This window comes from Atractosteus spatula, chromosome 7 (genome assembly GCF_055471065.1).
Source record: "Atractosteus spatula isolate fAtrSpa1 chromosome 7, fAtrSpa1.hap1, whole genome shotgun sequence".
Lineage (NCBI taxonomy): Eukaryota > Metazoa > Chordata > Actinopteri > Semionotiformes > Lepisosteidae > Atractosteus > Atractosteus spatula.
The window spans coordinates 9,811,597-9,831,412 of NC_142712.1; the positions used below are offsets into that span (position 1 = coordinate 9,811,597).

General features: G+C 39.5%; 3 pseudogenes; 1 reads left to right on the plus strand and 2 right to left on the minus strand.

Annotated features, from left to right (window-relative positions):
- The first annotated feature begins 2,048 nt into the window (after nucleotides 1-2,048).
- On the plus strand, nucleotides 2,049-2,930 carry LOC148830398 (odorant receptor 131-2 pseudogene; annotated as a pseudogene).
- A 10,242-nt stretch (nucleotides 2,931-13,172) lies between these two features.
- Nucleotides 13,173-14,003, minus strand: LOC148830399 (odorant receptor 131-2 pseudogene; annotated as a pseudogene).
- A 2,785-nt stretch (nucleotides 14,004-16,788) lies between these two features.
- Nucleotides 16,789-19,420, minus strand: LOC148830400 (odorant receptor 131-2-like; annotated as a pseudogene).
- Nucleotides 19,421-19,816: the final 396 nt, after the last annotated feature.

The following is a 19,816-nucleotide window of genomic DNA, read 5'->3' on the forward strand; positions in this document are numbered from 1 at the left end:
AATTGTACCACAGAGGGTGAGTTCAAAAGGCACGCTAGTGGTGTCTGATCCAGCTCTATGAGGTTGCAACCCAGGTATGCTGGTATAAGACAAGACAGATAAGATAAGACCACTTTATTAGCCAAATACAGTTGCTTGCATTAGGAATTTGTCTTTTCACGTAACCCAGCTTGATCTTCATGAGACACACAGACAGGGAGAGAAGCTTGGGGTCAGAGCGCAGGGTCAGCCATTGAACTGGCAACTTTCTAGCCACAGGGGCAGATCCTTAGCCATAGTGCCACCGCTCCGCCCACTGCAGTGTGTTGTGTAGGGTCACAAAGTGGAGTTAGTAAATGGCCAGGCCCAGGAACGTCCTGAACTCCTTTGCATTGACAGGAGTTGGCCAGTCTCAAACAGCGCTCACCTTTATGTTTTCTGGGGGGCTACCCCTGCCCCACTCACACAGTGGCCCAAGAAAGAGAAGGCTCACAGTGGAGCAGGCGATGTTTGAGACGGTGCAGCTTGAGCCCGCTATCTTCTCAAGATCCAGTTCTCCAGAGAGCATATCCAAAGACTCATCGATCCGAGGCAGCAGGCAGGAGTTTTTCCGGGTCACGGCATTCAGCTTTCGATAATCCACGCAAAACCTCCAACTGGCACCCTTCTTCGGATGCAGCTTCGCTGGCCTCCCTGGTATCTCAGCAATGGCGTGCTCGATGGCTATTTGCTTCTCTGGGTTTAGGTGGCAAGGTTGCTGTCAGAGTGGGTTTGCATTGGCGGTCCTGTAGGGGTGTTGCACCATATTAGTACAGTCAGGGTCCTGTGTGGTCACTGCAAAAACATGCTGAAACCATTGTAAAAGCTCCCAGACCTGTATGTATGTATGTAAAAAAATACCCCAAAATTACTGGATGGATTCTATTAAGTTCATGGCTGTGAAAGTTATCCTTATAAATTAAAACATGGAATTGTATATTTTTATTGTACCCCATGCAACCCCAAATCTTGCTGTTACTGTCAAAAGTACGGTTGACATATTTTCAAACTATTTTAAGAGACATTGAAGTGGATGGTCCACTGTAGAATATGTTCTTCATGCCAGAATTTAGGCTGTGCCATTTAATTCTTATGACTATTGAGTACTGAATAGGAGAATGAATGATTTCTCTAGAATTCCTTACTTTCTACAGGAATTTTCTAAAAAGATTCTCAATGGACATGATGACATTTAAACTCACAGCCAAGCATTATTTCCCATGCTTGATTCATTTCTTGTTAACATATTTGAAGATAAATAAAAATCTTCTGCAATGAACTTCTTACCAAAGAACTTGTTTGTGTATTTTGTCTAACCAGCAAATTAGGAGACAAGGATTTCTACTGTAATGTAATGTAGTAATTTAAAATTCAGTTTAAGACACTGTATCTAGGGTTGACTATTTCTTAGTGGTTTCCACTGGATGAAAACAAACTTGCTCTCAAAGGGCTCAATACGATTTGTCAGCAGTTTGGAAATATTCAAAACATCATTCCTTAGAGAATGCAGATCTGCATATTAGGCAAACATGTCTTACTTCAGACCAGTTTCTGCAAATACTGTATGTTGTTTGAGGATACTATCAGATTATTTTTTAAGGTAATTCAATATTAAATGATACATGTTATACAATACAAGAAAATAAGAAAATAGGTACATAGAGAATGAAACAGGCACTTCCACACTCTTTAATTTTGTATGTTGATCTTTACTCTGTGCTTTATCTTTACTGACAAGTATAACAACAGAAGTCTGCAGATAAGTAATATTTTTCTGTCTTATTCGACACAATGTTTTTGGCTGTCATCGATGTCATTTGAAGAAAAAAACAAGATAAAGAAAACAAAGGAAACTACATGCATGGTTTCCTTACAGATACATTTATTAACATTACATCTTTATTGTGGTTTCTAATTTTATCTTTTCTTCTTACCGCAGGTTATGAAATATGATTCAAAATACCACACAAGATAATGTAAGCACTGAAGACATTTTTTTGATTCCCAGTTTGGCTGTTCAGCAGCTGAGGATGGTCGTGGTCCAGGTGCTGGTTGGTATTTTTCTCTGTGTGAACTGTTTCATGCTCTTCACTTTTTTCAAAAGAGAGATTTTTTGGACAACCACGCGCTACATTTTGTTCGCACACTCGTTACTCAGTGACTCAGTTCTTTTGTTATTGACAGATCTTGTGGCACTGCAGGTACATTTCAATATCCTGCTTCCTGTGGAATTTTGTATTTTAATCTGCATGATTATGGAAATTGTCTCCAATACAACCCCATTAACCATCACTACGATGTGTCTGGAGCGCTATGTGGCTATCTGCCTGCCACTGAGACACGCGGACATTTCCACCCTGAGGAGGACACTGGCTGGAATTCTCTTCATCTGGGCTCTTAGTTCCATATACGCCATTATTGATCTCTTCATTTTGACTGCTACAGCACCTCCAAGTTATTATGAAGAAAAGACATTCTGCAGCTATGAAATATTATTACAGACAGAATGGCACAGCTATACAAGAGCCGTTCTGTCAAATTTGGAATTTGTTGTAATAGGAAATATCCTGGTATTTTGTTATATTAAAATAATGTCAGCAGCCAGAGCTGCTTCAGGAGATGATAAAAATTCTTCATCCAAAGCTCAAAAGACTTTGCTTCTACACACAATGCAGTTGCTCCTCTGTGTAATTGAACTATTGTGTCCATTTGTAGAGATGGCAGTTTTGGAAATTGACATTCACATTTTTGTAACTGTAAGATATTTCAATTTTATTGCTTTTACATTGGCTTCCAGATGTCTCAGCCCTCTTGTTTATGGTTTAAGGGATGCAGAATTCTATAATGCTCTTAAAAATTATGTGTGTCTTAGACTGAAGAAAACGGTGTCTCCTCACTTTGTATACACATAATGGAAGGTGTCAAAACGTTGTTTCTGAGTTCTTCTATGAAACTTTGTAAAAGTCTCTATTGCATAATGTAGAGAATTCTGGTTCTTGGGCTTGTGCCCCACTACTCCTGCCACAGTCCGTCTCTCACCACATGGGCTCAAACCCATGTAAACAGGGGTATTGCCAGCTGAGCTAAAGAAGACCTTCCTCAGTCAACATCCCTGTCATGCACAGGGGCGTATTTGTTACACTATGTTCAGTGAGTAAAACATTCGGTCATCTTTAAAATTGAACTTTGCATATTGATTGTGGAATAGAAGTTTTTCGAACAACCCCAGTGAATTAAAAAATCGATAAATTAAATAAAAATACATGTAAAACTTCACTGAGGAGCTGAGGAGCATCACTTATGCAGGTCAAATGGTATTATTTTCCAGGTGGATAAAATATTTGCCGTGAATAACATCTCCTGAACATGGTATTCAGTTCCAAGTTCCATGAACAGTTCGCTGTGCATAATAATTACAGAAAAAATACATGTATGTATATTGCTCATTTAATCAAAGTAATAAAAAAATCAACTTTACGTTGGCACTAATATGGAAAACATGAATAAAATAGATTCTCATGGAAATTATTTGAACATACTGTAAGAGTGCATAATTATAGTTGCTGCTTTCATATCTCCATTATCTGCAGTCTGCTGAGAAGTGTGAACACTAACTCCAGTCTTGGCCCACAGGCCTCTCGTCTCCTCTGTGTTCCGAGAGACACAGCAGTGTGTCAGCTGCTCTTATCACCTCCTTCTCCTACAATTATGAGCAGTATTAATTAAGCAAGTATACTGTCTGATCACTTGTCTTTTAACTCACCATGCTGCACTTAGGTTATTGTGTCAGCATTCTGTACCATATGTATGCTGGCTTGTGAATAGTAGGAAAAAAATAATAATAATAATACATAATAACATATTATTCATACATAATAATATGGTATTTTTGTAAAAAACCGTTTAAATATATGTTTAATAAAGGGAAAAGACTCAAATTTCAGTTTTTTTAAAGAAGTGACATATGAGAACACATTTCTGATCTTAAAGCATAATTTTTGTTGTTCATTGCGACAGTAATAATATTAAAACTGCATGTGAAAAGCACTGACACCAAACGCAATGCTTCAACTTCCCAGATTCCTCAAGCACAGAAAGCTCAGCCCTGTTTATATCCCCACACTGCCTTCCTGCAGGTGTCTGTCAATCACTCCAGCTCAAAAAGCCCATTCTGAGATATTCAACAGAAAAGCACTGAGTGGCTGCCCTGAAACACTGAACATTCTTGAGTGTGAAACTTCTACATAGCCTCAAATCGAATATATCATTGTATTTCAATTGAAAAACTCTGATCAATTTTAGTGTATTGCTGAAGATTGTTGTTTCTTAATTTTACAAATTTATTTCTATAATTACTATATACAATAGATGCACACTATTTTACATCCATACTGTCACATACTGTAAGTATTAGTGTTTCCTTACAGTAATCCTGCCCCTAATGTTAAACAGTTATTGAAACATTCTTGTTCTGTCTTATTGCAGCAGCAACCTTTGAACCTTTGAATAATTATGGAACTACATCTTTAAATCTACAGCCTTGACTTCACCTACACAGCTGTGAGAAAATATGGACAATGAATGATACCCTCTTTTTTTACTTAAAACTCATGTGTCCAAAAATAAAGTTCTAAGTAACATTTAATAATGTGTCAAAGCTCTCATGATTAGCTGAATGCATTTTTGAAATGAGGAAAAATGCCTTTGTTTTTTTCAATAACATTGAGATGTTAATTTATTAAGCCATTTAGTTGGTATAAAAAAACTAGTGAGATCTGGAAAGTGATCAATGCTGTTAAGATTGTGTAGCGGCAATGCTTGTTAATAAGACAGAATTAAGTGTTGCTGTGCTTTCCCAAATGAGGCCCCATCTCTCTCTTCATCTCCGTGGTGCAGCCACGGAGAAACTATTCATGCAGGCTGATTTAAAGATGTTTTCTTTTGATAAGGGACAGCTCCCAAATGGTGGTGCACTTAGCTAAGCCTGGCTATCATGATCAATGGTCATCCATTGGCGCCTATCTGTCTAGGGAGTGCCAGATGGACATCTGGACTGCATTCCTAGGTGTCAGGAGTAAGTGACTCATATCTCACCTTGATCAACCAATCAGGGACTGGTAGGGCCGAGTAACCCACGTGGGTCTCTGATGCCCATGAAACCAATGAACGAGCTGAAGTTCCTCCAGGTAAAAACAGGCAACACAGAGCTCCAAGACTATTCTAGACTATTAAGAGGAGAATTCTGAGGAGAATTCCAGGGGTGCGAGACAATTCCAGGGCAGGACGGCCCAGGAGCAGAAAGGCTCCCAAGGGCAGGACATTCTCGCAGCGTGCCTCCTGACCATCCTGAGACTAAGCCCGGACAACCTCAGAACGGCCAGTGTGTCCGAGTGCCAAAACTTTCCTCTGTTCTAAGAGTCTAGAGCGGAGGTTGCCAGAGAGTAACCAGAGGATCCACCCGAGGTTAGCATCAGCAGCAAGCCTCGTAAACAGGTCGGAACTGTGGACAGCTGAATCACTATTCAGAACTAGCGCTTCATCAGGAACGAACCAGTCTTCTTCCTGACCTGCTGGGACCCGCAGTCACTATTCTCCTGTGCACAAACTCTTGCTAGTTTCAGCCAACACTTACTAGCCGGTCTTCAGAGAGCATTAGCAGCGCACCATCGCAAGCTGCACAGCACAGCCTGGCATGGAGCCAGAGAGCGCGGATTGGACAGCAACAAGCCTGCAACTGCTTTTTTGTGCCTGCAGGAGATCTGAATCCCCAGAGATTGGATGAGTATTCAACTTCACTGCATTACTGCTCAAGAATTCAATTGTTATCCCAACTAGTTGATATCAATTTAATTCCTAAGAGTTATGTACTTGTTTTGAGTATCTAATGTAGAAGTTGTAACCAAGTTCATTTACGAAACGGTCTAAATGAATGATATACCGAACGTATGTCCTCTTGATTTGTGTAACTCTTTGTAACTGAATGAATATATATCTTTTGTATTCTGATAACCCTCTCGATAAGATCTGTTAGGTTTACATGCATATTTTATGTATTAATAAATGTATCCTCGTGTATTAGTACCTGTGTGTGTGCGTTGTTTGAGTTATATCGCATGGTTGGATTCTAAGGCCATTAAAAGAATCAATTCTGTGATTTACTGCCACAATTAATAATTGTCCCATAAATGCCCAAACCCCTACAGAACTGGTGCCTCGTGAGAGCACACTACAATTGCATACTGTTGATTATGTACTTGACTTTCTAGACAAGAATTACTGTATTACTTAGCTCTTAGGTAAATATGACAGCTTAAGGTTGTTCTCAAATACAAACTGTCATTCCAATAAGACGGCAAAAAGCTCTTCAAATCAAACTTACTATGCAAAGCTTACCAGTAATGAATTGTACTCCGCAAGAAGAAAATAACCTAAGGGTCTTTCAAGAACCTACAGGTCCGTGTATCCCGCAAATCAATGTGGAAGGCCTAACTAGAGCCAAATGCGTGGTCATCAACCACCTGGCTCAAGAGCACAACGCTCAAGTGATCTTTCTTCAAGAGACTCACACCAAAGACGACAGCAATATCAAGATATATGGCTACCACCTCATAGGTGCCATTCATCATGCGCACCATGGAGTGGCTACCCTAGTAAAACTTGACAAAAATGCAAAGCACGTAGCCCAATCACCTGACGAAGATACTACATAATTGATTGCTATTGAAATAGAAGGCTTTACTACTGTCAACATCTACAAACCACCTAGTACCCAGTTCTTCAGTCTTCCAAGCTACCAGCATCCTGTCATCTATGCTGGTGATTTCAATTGTCAACACACCAACTGGGGCTATCGAAAGAGCACACCGGAAGGCGAGGCCCTAGCCGACTGGGCATCCATTCAAGGTTTAACTCTGCTGTTCGATAAGAAACAAGCCAACACATTCTTCTCTGCTAGGTGGCAAAGTGGAACAAACCCAGACTTAGTGTTTTTCAGCCCAACAAACAACCACATTTCTTCACCACAACGCTCAGTGTTGAGCAGATTCCCGAACTCGCAGCACAGACCAGTAGTCACGTTCCATCCAGCATTCGTGACACCATCTCCAAGTCGTCCATCCGCTCGCTGGAACTTCCGAAAAGCAAACTGGACTGAATTCACCAAAGAAACCAGCTCCTTTCCGCTTAAACTTCCAGATCAAAACTCAACTGATGTTAATGACTCATACTCAAGGTTCTGCAATATGATTATCTCCACATCTAACAATCATATCCCAAGAGGTTTCCGAAAGACCTACATTCCCGGCTGAGACGAAGAATGTACCAACTTAACCTCTGAACTTGAGTCAGCAACCACAACAGAAAGAGCGCAATCCACCGGCTCGGCTCTAATAGAATACCTGGACAACAAATGGAAACAAGAGTGGAACACCACGGTCTCTGAAATCGACATGAAGCACTCCAGTAGAAGAGCCTGGCAAACCATCAACCGACTGACTGGCCAAAACCATAAACCACAAATCCAAAACCACGTCAAAGCCAAAGACGTCGCAAAGGTGCTTGTTGACGGTGGCAAACCAACCCACATAGACAAGCAGTTTGCCAGGAAAGTTAAACAAGAGATTCACGACAGCTGGCGAGCCAGCTCAGCAGATGATAACAGCCACAGCAGCCTCACCTATCCTGAACTGATTGCACTTTCCACCCTCAAGGTAGGGATAGCTCCAGGACCCGACCACCTGCATCCTGAACAGCTTACCCACCTCTCTGCACCTGCCTTAGAATGGCTACTAGCATTTTTCAACAACTGCCTATTACTAAACAAAATGTCTAAGATCTGGAGAACAGCAAAAGTCATCACTATTCTTAAACCAAACAAACCACTGGAGGACCCAAAAAGCTACCGGCCAATCAGCCTCCTCTGCATCACCTTCAAGCTTATGGAAAGGCTAATATACAACAGAATAAGCTCTATCGTAGACCCACAGCTCCCAAATGAACAAGCAGGTTTCAGGACAAATAGATCAAAAACTGACCAGGTCTGCTGTATGGTCGATGATATCGAACAATGCTTCCAAGAAAAAAAGAAAGCGGGTGTAGTTCTTGTGGACTTAACGGCAGCTGAAGACACGGTCTGGCATAAAGGACTCATAATCAAACTGCTTCGTATCATCCCAAACAAGAAAATGGTCCTCTTTATGCAAGAACTAATCTCAAACAGATCATTTACCTTAACACTGGGCAACGACACCTCCAGGAAATTTTGCCTTAAGAATGGCGTCCCGCAAGGCTCGGTGCTGGTGCCAATGCTGTTTAATATCCACACAGCTGACCTGCCATGTACAACTGCTAAAACGTACGTATACACAGATGACATCGCTATTATGCATTGCTCCACAGACATCAAAGCAATAGAAACTACACTATCGACTGACCTGAACAAGCTGAATTGCTACTTCAAAGACTGGAAGATAAAACTTAGCATCACCAAGACAGTGAGCAGCATTTTCCACCTCGCCAATCACCTTGCTAACATAACAATCAATGTCAAGTGCGAAGACAAAACCATTCCATTTGAGAAAAGCCTGAAATATCTAGGAGTTGTCCTTGACCGCTCACTGACCTTCAAGCAACATCTCGAACAAATAGCAGCAAAAATCCAAGCAAGGAACAACCTCCTGCGAAGAATAGCTGACACTAGCTGGGGTGCAAATTTCACCGTCTTACGCACCCCTGTGCTTTCTTTAGCCTTCTCTGTAGCTGAGTACTGCTCTCCTGCCTGGCACAACAGCAGCCACACGAAGAAGATAGACACAGCCCTGAACAATAGCATGCGCATTATCACCGGGTGCATTAGACCTACACCCACTGAACTGCTACCGATTCTCAGCAGCATCTCTCCACCAAATCTTCGCAGAGAACCAAGTTGCATCAACCTTGCACTGAAAGCCTCGGATGACCCCAACCACCTGCTGCACGATGCCATCTGCAGCCGGAACACCACGGTCCTCCGACTAGAAAACCGGCACTCACCTTCTAACACAATGAGGCGCCTTATGAAAGATGTAAACAACGACAATGGCACCAATTGGGCTAACAAAAAGTGGCAAGACGCGTGGAATAATAACAACCACAGACTGAAACAGTTTATCCACAAAGTATCTAACAAACCCGCTGGAAATGACCTACCCAGACAAGCCTGGGTCAAGCTGAACCGACTAAGAACCGGACCTGGCCGTTTCCGGGCCAACCTACACAAGTGGGGTCTCACTGATGACCCAATTTGCAAATGCGGCGACGGCAAAGAGCAGACGGCCTACCACATCATATACTCCTGCCCTCGCTTCAGATCCCCCGTTAACTTCACCGATTTGGATGATGCCAGCCGCGACTGGCTGAGGCACCTGACAGTGAAAATATAACTATGTAACTTCTGCATGTTAAGCTCATACGAATAACAATAATAGGACAGTGTTATGCCTCGCTGCCCATCAGGATGACAGGGGCGGAACAGGAGAAGTTAAAGACTTGAGATAATTGGTGTCATTGTCCAGGGTTATTGACTGCAGAATGGACTCTGCTCTGCTGGGACAGATAGGAGGAGGAGAATCGGGGGCAGGTCCTGGGGTCAGGCAGCTGGCGGGGCGGACTGGCAAGGAGCGCTCCAGAAGTGGAAGTTTGGAAGTGGTCCGAATTAGACGCGCTTTCAGAGAAATCTTCTCCGGAGAGCGGGATGAACTGGACACGCGCTGTCAGGGCGGCCCACTCCTGAGGCTGGGCTGAGTCAGGGTTGTGATATCAGGGGTGGACCACAGAGGACACACCAGGGACTGGGCCAAATTATAATAATAGATACTTTTCAGGAAACTCCAAAGTCCTTTTACATGTAATGGGGACCGTAGTGCACCAGTACGCTCACCGCACATGAGTTATCAGTGGGGAGGAGAACAGAGTGATGAAGCCACTTCATAAATGGGGATTATTAGGAGGCCATGATTGGTAAAGACCAATGGGAAATTTTGCCTAGTTGCCGGGGTAACCCCTCTACTCTTTTCAAGAAACGCCCTGGGATTTCTAATGACCATAGCAAGTCGGTTTTATGTCTCATCTGAAGGATGGCACCTTTTTACAGTACAGTGTCCCTGTCAATATACTGGGGCATTAGGGCCCAAACAGACCCACACAGACTGCAGGGTGAGTGCCCCCTACTGGCTCCACTCATCTCTTCCAGCAGCAACCTGAGCTTTCCCAGGAGGTCTACCATCCGCGTACTGACCAGGCTCACACCTGCAGTGAGTTATGAGTTGCAGAGTGACATGGCTGTTGGCCATTGTACCCCACATGTCTCCAAATCTTGTTGATTTTGGCCTTGTTGTTATTCAAGCTTTATGACAACTGAAATAAGAGCTCAAAATCATGAATCAAAAGATTTACTACATTACTGAGTTATACACACAGCATTCTGAGCTGCTTTAATGTTCTATATTAATATTGAACATGTTGCCAAAGAAACTGTAGACACACAACACCTCCACACTCGATATTCAGTAAACTACATATCCCATCTCCCCTGCTCCTGCCTCCTGCTCCTCCTCTCTCCCAGCTTTTGTTTTTCTGTGCTACATTATCTTTGCTTACTGCCCTGTCTTACTCACACTTGAATAGGCTCCACAGCCAAAACGTTGTGTTTTCTTTCTTCTCTTTTCAGCATGGAATAAACCTATTAATTGTTCAAATTACACATCCCTCCTTGTAATGGAAAGTGACACTCGCCACTGTCTGTAAACAGTGTTAACATTCTCCTGCTGTTTCCAGTGTTCCCAGTCCCTTAAGGTTTCCCCAGATGAGAGCCACTGGGGCTGATTAAAGCACCTCTGCCACCTGTCTGTGAAGGTTCATCACCCACACAGAGGTGCCATGATCTGTCTTGTGTTAATAAGGGAAAATGGACACAATGTCCTGCACTGTACTGGATTCTCATCTCGGGGAAGCCCAGTTGTGTGACTGGCATTTTTTGCTCGGGGACAGGCCCAGGCTTGCTGAAACCTCACCAGGATGAGGTCACATGTTTTTAATGACTAATTTGGCACCTGTCATATTATGTCATTTTCTTGAGCAAATTAAGAGAGCAATGACAAAGGCTGAGGCTGGGGAGATGTATTAAGCTATAGGAAAAAAGTAAGAAATAGACTTGGAGCACATTTTTATGCTGGTCTGAGCACAAAATTAATAAACAGTTTAAAACAAAACTCTAATGTTGTCACCATTTCCAGAGAGATACAAGACCCGTGCTTTCAAAAGACTTCCATAGACTTTTTTAATACAAATATTAATTATTAGAAAACTCCCTATTGAGATAACAAAGATGACAATTATCTCATTAGAGGGGATGAACTTACTGGAAGAGATCAAGATAAACGTGGATTGGGCGTTTAAAGTAAAAATGTCTCCAGTTGTGTCACCATGATTTTTTGTTTTCTTTTGTTTTGTGGAGCAAAACCATTTTCAGAGACTCTTCCCTCTGCATCCTATTTGCCATGTGGTCTGCAACCAATCTCTACCTCTTCACAACAGCATACTGTATTTGTACCTGGTTAGGGTGTGCTGACAGTGTGATTATAGGACCACCTTTAACAACTCCCCTCTGAAGTTTGTTGTCATGTCTCTTGTGAAATAGCTACTACAAAAAGGACAAAATCAGCCACATCTATAATTTTATTTCTACTATATAAATAGGGCACCTAGATTTTCAGTATTTTAATTAAAAGCACTAGTTTGCACAGCAAATTTTGTGTAACTAACAAACTAAGAAACAGAAATGTTGTTTCATTTACCAATTTAATACTGTGTTAGACCTTGTATCTTGGGTTGCAATGCTAGCTCTTAGCGGTTTCCAATTAATGAAAACAAATGTAATTCATACTGCTGGGCCTGTTTTCTGAAATCTGCACTACAATACATACTCCATTAAGATAGCACCCCAGGAGTTGAACACAGGTCATTAGTGCTGCAAAGTGCTTGTTTCCTAATTTTTTTTTCTGCCGTTATTTATTATATGCACAGTGTTTTATATATATCCCAGCTGTCACTTAAGTGTGACCCTTCCCTAACCCTGGTCATGCTCCTAATATTAAACAATAATTGAAAAGTTCTTGTTTTGTCTTATTGCAACAGAAACCTGTGAATGAAAAAATAATAATGAGGACTGAAGACCTAGGACTGCTATAGTGTTCCCTTCTCAGGAAGCAGTAGGAAATAAAAAACTAAACATGAACACAAAAGTTTATGTGTAGTATATTTCTGAAAGGCTTGTCTGTGCTGGCTGAAAACCATAGGCTTGACTACCAAAGAGTAATGCACTTCAGTGTAAATATAAATTATATAGATACATGAAGTTATGCAATATTTAAAGCTGGGCTACAAATCTTGATGTGCTGATGTTAAAAAGGGGTGGAAGCTAATTGCTTTGATGAACGTAAGGATGCTTAACTTCAGCTGATCTCAAATGATTCTTTAAACAGCAACTGAGCTATTTTACTGTGTATCATATTTTGTAGTCCTGCTACAGGACACTTTCTATATCTTAATGTCCTCGAATGAGAAACTGCCCCTATACTAAATTTAAATCATTGGATTTCCACAGATTCCACCAAATTAGAGTTATTATTGAAATTATAGTACAAATAGAACAAATATATTATTGTGTTCATATTTTTCTTGAGGATCTATTTATTGATGTTTTAGATACTGTTTTTTGTCAATGTAAGGTTGATTTTTATTACTTTTATTAAATGATAAATAATGCTGCATCATTTTGTGAGCTTCTGTAACTATTATGCACAGTGAACACTCCTCATTCCTGATGCAGTATTCAGAACTAGATTATTAATTAGATAAATAGATTTATAGTTTAGTAATATGGTTAAATGTACAAAAATGTCATTTATGTTAAATATACTAAAGCCACTTAGTTTGCAAATGCAGTTTTACATGTATTTTTTAAATAACACAGCCTAATATTTCATCAACTGGATTTATTATAAAAAATGATATTCTTCAATTTGCTTAATGCAATTTTAAAGATGATAGAATCTTTTACTCATTGAACAACCTTGCATAATTTGTTAGAACACAGATACAGTGTTTTACAGTTCTCACTATGCGTATACAAAATGGGGAGACACAGTTTTCTTTAATCTAAAACATGCATAATATTTCAGTGCGGCAAAAAAGAATTCATCCCTTAAACCATACACAAGTGGACTTACACATCTGGAAGCCAATATAAAAACAATGAAATTGAAATATCTTACAGCTACAAAAATCTGAAAGTCAATCTCCAGAATAACTATTTCTACAAAGGGACACAACATCTCAATTAGGCAGAGGAGCAACTGCATTGTGTGCAGTAGCAAAGTCTTTCGAGCTTTGGATGAGGATTTTTTATTATCCCCTGAAGCAGCTCTGGCTGCTATTGTTATTTTAATGTAGCAAAATACCAGGATAATTCCTATTACAACAAATTCCAAATTTGACAGAATGGCTCTCATATAGGTGTGCCATTCTGTCAGTAATAATATTTCATAGCGGCAGAATGTCTCTTCTGCATAATAACTTGGAGGTGCTGTAGCACTGAAAATGAAGAGATCAATAATGACATACAAGGAACTAAGAGCCCAGATGAAGAGAACTCCAGCCAGTGTCCTCCTCAGGGTGGAAATGTCCGCGTGTCTCAGTGGCAGGCAGATGGCCACATAGCGCTCCAGACACATCGCAGTGATGACAAACCGGGTTGTGCGGGAGAGAACTTCCATTATCATGCAGAGAAAAATACAAAATTCCACCGGAATCAGGATGTTTAAATATACCTGCAGTGCCACAAGGTCTGTCAATAACAAAAGAACTGAGTCATTCAGTAAGGTGTGTGCAAACAGAATGTAGCGTGTGGTTGTCCGAAAAACCTCTTTTTTGAAAAAAGTGAAGAGCATGAAACAGTTCACACAGAGAAAAATCGCAACCAGCACCTGGACAATTACCGTCTTCAGCTGTTGAACAGTTACACTGGCAGTCAAAAAACTGTTTTCAGTGCTTAAATTATATTGAGAGGAGTTTTGAATCATATTTCATAACCTGGAGTAAGAGAAAAGATTAGAAGACACTTCACAGGTGTATAGTTATGAAATCTATAAGGAAATTAAGCATGATTTATCTTTTTCGTTTTTTTTTCTGCAGAGAATATTAGTGGCACTTAATATTGTATTACATTCATTAAGCACTCTGATCCTCAAACAATATATGGTATTTTTCCAAAGACTCTTTGAAGATAGTGTTTATATACTTATCAAACATGCAGATCTACATTCTCTGAAGAATGATGTTTTGAATATTTTCAAATCGCTAACAAATCCACTAGAGCCCTTCGAGAGCAAGTTTGTTTTCATTAATTAGGAACCACTACCATCTAACATGTCAATCCAAGATACAAAGTCTATCACAACTATAAATTACTTTTTCTAATTTGCTAATAACAGAAAATTCACAAAATAGTTGTTTGATGTGAAAACCCTTGTGAAAAATTGTGAATTCACATGGAATCTGTCACCAACAAATTAAGCACATGGGATCAGTTTGGGATGTGCTATGTGCAATGTGCTTCCAGTTTAATTTGAGAATTGTTTGCCCCTGTTAAACCAAAGATTCTAAGGTGTGACCTGGACAACCGAAACTGTCTCCATTGGCCTTTGGGTTTTTTTTTATTGCCTGTTAAAATAAAAATTACATTTTCATATCAATCACTCTGCCCCTCAGTACTCAGAATAGCTCTTCGTGAATGGCATAGTCGTGGTAATTTGAACTGGCATGAATGGGGCATGTTCTGTACAGGATCTGCCTTTTGAAAGCCTCTTGTTATTTATGTTTATTTTATTTTTGTCTGGTAAATGTTTTGCATCCAGTGAAGTGTCTAACACAACATTAACATAATCTTGTCTAATGTGTCAGATTCTTCCGTTTATTCCATTTATTGGAATTAAGAATTCCAATTTAAGTGTACATATGGCAATAAACTACTCTACCACTCAGATATAGATAGCTTAAATAATAATAATAATCATTTCTTACACTTATATAGCACTTTTCTGGACACTCCACTCAAAGCACTTTACAGGTACTGGGGACTCCCCTCCACCACCAACCATGAGCAGCATCCACCTGGATGATGCGACGGCAGCCATAGTGCACCAGTTCACTCACCACACATCAGCTCTCAGTGGGGAGGAGAGCAGAGTAATGAAGCCAATTAATAAATGGGGATTATTAGGAGGCCTTAATTGGTAAGGGCCAATGGGAAATTTGGCCAGGATGCCGGGGTTACACCCCTACTCTTTTCGAGAAACACCCGGGGATTTTTAATGACCACAGAGAGTCAGGACCTCGGTTTTACGTCTCATATGAAGGACAGCGCCTATTTACAGTATAGTGTCCCCATCACTATACTGGGGCATTAGGACCCACACAGGCCCCCTGCTGGCCCCACTAACACCTCTTCCAGCAGCATCCTTAGTTTTTCCCAGGAGGTCTCCCATCCAGGTACTGACCAGGCTCACTCCTGCTTAGCTTCAGAGGGTTGCCAATTGTAAGTTGCAGGGTGATATGAGTAAGAAAAGATGCCATAACTGTGGCAGGAGTTGGACACTTAGGTTTAACCATGTAAATCCCTGGTTTTGTGCTGAACAAATCCATAGAAAATGTTTTTTGTGCACATAGGGTTAGTTATTATGTTGATGCTTGTAATGATGCTTCTTCTAGTGGTGAAATAGTCAACTCTGGTGTTGCAGCTACAGCATATATTTAGTTATGCTACAGTAGATTTACAACCTAGATTTTGAAAACTGAAGCGTACCCATCACATGATCCACCGATAAAGCCAGTGGATTTCTATGTAATGAAGTTACTTTAAATGACAAGGATTAGTCTGTAAAGATACTCATCCCCACAGGGCCAGAGGTCAGATACTGGACATGAGTCCATGTTAATTAATAATAATTTAGGTAGGATGCCTTTGATGTCATACATGAAAGAGCAGAAAGCCAGGAAGAGGCTGTCTCTCACACTGTAGTAGCTGTTTCCTCCTTGGGTGAGCTCAGCCACAAGAATGTCATCCAAAAAAAAGTTAGATTGAACTTTTCTTTATCTGTGAGGAAAAAATTGTTGAACTTCTTTAACCTTAAAATGGAGTCAGTACTGAAACTCTCAGGTGCTTAATTTATAGGAAAAGGGAGTGAAGACTTCATTTATTATTAATAGTGAGCTCTGTGTTTAATTAAGGTGTTTGGTTTATGATGAAATAGGCCCCCTACCTGAAAATGTGAAGAACATGAGGATAACACTGAATGAGGAGCCTTACACAGATGCACAGATTTTGAATATGGATGTCATTGTCAAGTTGCTGTTCTGCAATCAGTCTAAATACATAGCACAGGTACAGCAGAATCCTTGGAAATCTTCACAGTCACCCTGAAAATGTGTGTTAAATCTTTATAAGCACAGCAGGAAGGACTAAAATATTCCTTCTGGAAAAAGTTATTTTAAAAGATACATCAACATTTGTTAAAATCAGCTTTACTTACCAGAGGAACTGCTTTTAAAATATAGTTCAAATGACCTGACTTCAGATGGGTTACTGCCTCAAGTGGTGTAATTCTCTTCTAAGATCATATATCAGAAGGCTAAATTAACTGGCAGGCCTGTATTATATTCTGTTTCATGTGGGTCTTACTTTTTTAGGCAGCATAAAAAATAATATTTAAATAGTTGGCAGACCTAAGCTCTTGTCTCTCAGACTGTATATAAGTGGGATTAAACATCACAGGATGAGAAGAACAACAAAGTTGAGGTACCGCAGGTGAATGAAGACAGACACAGCCATCCTTGCTAACAAGGCCTCTATCACACCGTACAGGAAGGATGTGAGGCACAGACTCAGCTGAACTGCGTGCAGCAGCACTGTATTCCTGGTCTTTGTTGCTGAAGCTCTGTTAGAGGAGACTGACCTGGCCTCCAACATTATTCCTGCATATGTGTAAAGAAGAATGACTCCCACTGTTACAAAACAGATGGAAGGGATTGCAGTCTTCATATCAGCTTGTCATTTTGTCTTGAACATGTTCTCCCATCTGTAAAATATTGAATTTAAGAAAAATGAGGGTTTTGTCATTTAAATACTGAGCACTTCAGTTGCTTGATCTACAGAGCCAAAACAACAAATTACACACATGGCCAGTTTTGACCTTGATTTCTCGTTGGTGCACTAAATGCATCCCCTCTAATGAAATATTAGTCTTCTCCACAAGCCGTTTTCTTAATACAAATTAATGTTTTAGAACGATAGGTGTTACAGTACATCTGTTTGGATATTGCGTCGTCAGTTGTGGGTGATAGATTCCTTGTGAACTATGCAAGGGTTTTCAGGTGAAAGAACTAGTTTGTGCATGTTGTGTAAATAGTAAAGTTGGAAACAGGGATTTTGTTTTATGAAGTAATTTAAAATTGGGTTAGACATTGTATCCTGTAAACTTGCTTTCAGGGGGCTCTATTAAACTTGTCAGCACTTGGAAAATACCCAAACATCATTCTTCAGAGAATTTAAATCTGCAAGTAAGATAAATATGGCTAACAAAATTACAATTACAAATATTGTTTGGAAATACCTTATATTGTTTCAGGATCAGGGTGTTTATGTAATGTAGACAATGTACAGTATAATGATACACATTTATTGTCACACAAAGCAAAGAAAAAATAAATTCTGAAAACAGGCAATATTGTATATTAAATCTGCTTTTTCTGGATTTACTCTGTATTAGATCTTTAATATCAAGTGCAAGAAAGGTAGTCTGCATATCAAAGTACTTTTTCATATTAGACACTAATTATTATTGCAATTATTATATTATATCATTATTATGCACCACAATATCAATTAAATAATCTCATAATTAATATTGAAGAAAAAAGACAGATGAAAGAAAACAAGATTACATTTATTCTTGATTTCCTTACAGATATATTTCTTAACATTATGATGTCTATTCTAAACTTTCCTCTTCCATTTACTCTAGATTGTGAAATATGATTCAAAATTCCGCAGAAAATAATGTAAGCACTGAAGGCATTTTTTCTGATACACAGCAAAGGTGTTCACCAGCTGAAGATAATGGTTATCCAGGTGCTAACTGGAGTTTTTCTCTGTGTGAACTATTTCATGCTCTTTACTTTTTCTAGAAACATTTTTTTCGAACACCCACTGTCATGCACAGGGGCGTATTTGTTACACTATGTTCAGCGAGGAAAACATTCGGTCATCTTTAAAATTAAATTTTGCTTATTGATTGTGGAATAGAAGGTTTTCGAACAAACCCAATGAATTAAAAAAAATCTATAAATTAAATAAAAATACATGTTAAACTGGTACATTTAATGGATCTGGTACATTTAACAATATTACTTAAGCAGGTCAAATGGTAACATTATTTTCCAGGTGGATAAAATATTTGCCCTGAATATCATCATGAAGGAGAATGGTTCGCTGTGCATAATAATTGCAGAAAATATACGTCTGTATATTTCTCATTTAATCAAAGTAATAAAAAATCAGCTTTACATTGGCACTAATATGGAAAACATGAATAAAATAGATTGGAATGGAAATTATTTGAACATACTGTAAGAGTGCATAATTATAGTTGCTGCTTTCATATCTCCATTATCTGCAGTCTGCTGAGAAGTGTGAACACTAACTCCAGTCTTGGCCCACAGGCCTCTCGTCTCCTCTGTGTTCCGAGAGACACAGCAGTGTGTCAGCTGCTCTTATCACCTCCTTCTCCTACAATTAAGAGCAGCATTAACTAAGCAAGTATACTGTCTGATCACCTGTCTTTTAACTCACCATGCTGCACTTAGGTTATTGTGTCAGCAGTCTGTACCATATGTATGCTGGCTTTTCAGTAGGAGGTAAAAAGTAATAATAATACTAATAATATATAATAACATATTATTCATACATAATAATACGGTGTTGTAAAATACAGTTTAAATATATGTTTAATAAAGGGAAATGACTCAAATTTTTTAAAGAAATGACATATGTGAACATATTTCTGATCTTAAACCATAATTTTTGTTTATTTATTGTGACAGTAATAATATTTATACTGCATGTGAAAAGCACTGACACCAAACGCAATGCTACAACTTCCCAGATTCCTCAAGCACAGAAAGCTCGGCCCTGTTTATATCCCCACACTGCCTTCCTGCAGGTTTCTTGCTGAATATTGTTGTTTCTTAATTTTACAGATTTATTTCTATAATAAATATATACAATAGATGCACACTATTTTACATCCATACTGTCACATACTGTAAGTATTAGTGTTTCCTTACAGTAATCCTGTCCCTAATGTTAAACAGTTATTGAAACATTCTTGTTCTGTCTTATTGCAGCAGCAACCTTTGAACCTTTGAATAATTATGGAACTACATCTTTAATTCTACAGCCTTGACTTCACCTACACAGCTGTGAGAAAATATGGACATTGAATGATACCCTCTTTTTTTACTTAAAACTCATGTGTCCAAAAATAAAGTTCTACGTAATAATTATTACTTAGCTCTTAGGGAAATATGACAGCTAAAGGTTGTTCTCAAAAACAAACATGTTTTTCATGTCATTCCAATAGGACAGTGTTACGCCTTGCTGCCCATCAGGATGACAGGGGTGGAACAGGAGAAGTTAAAGACTCGA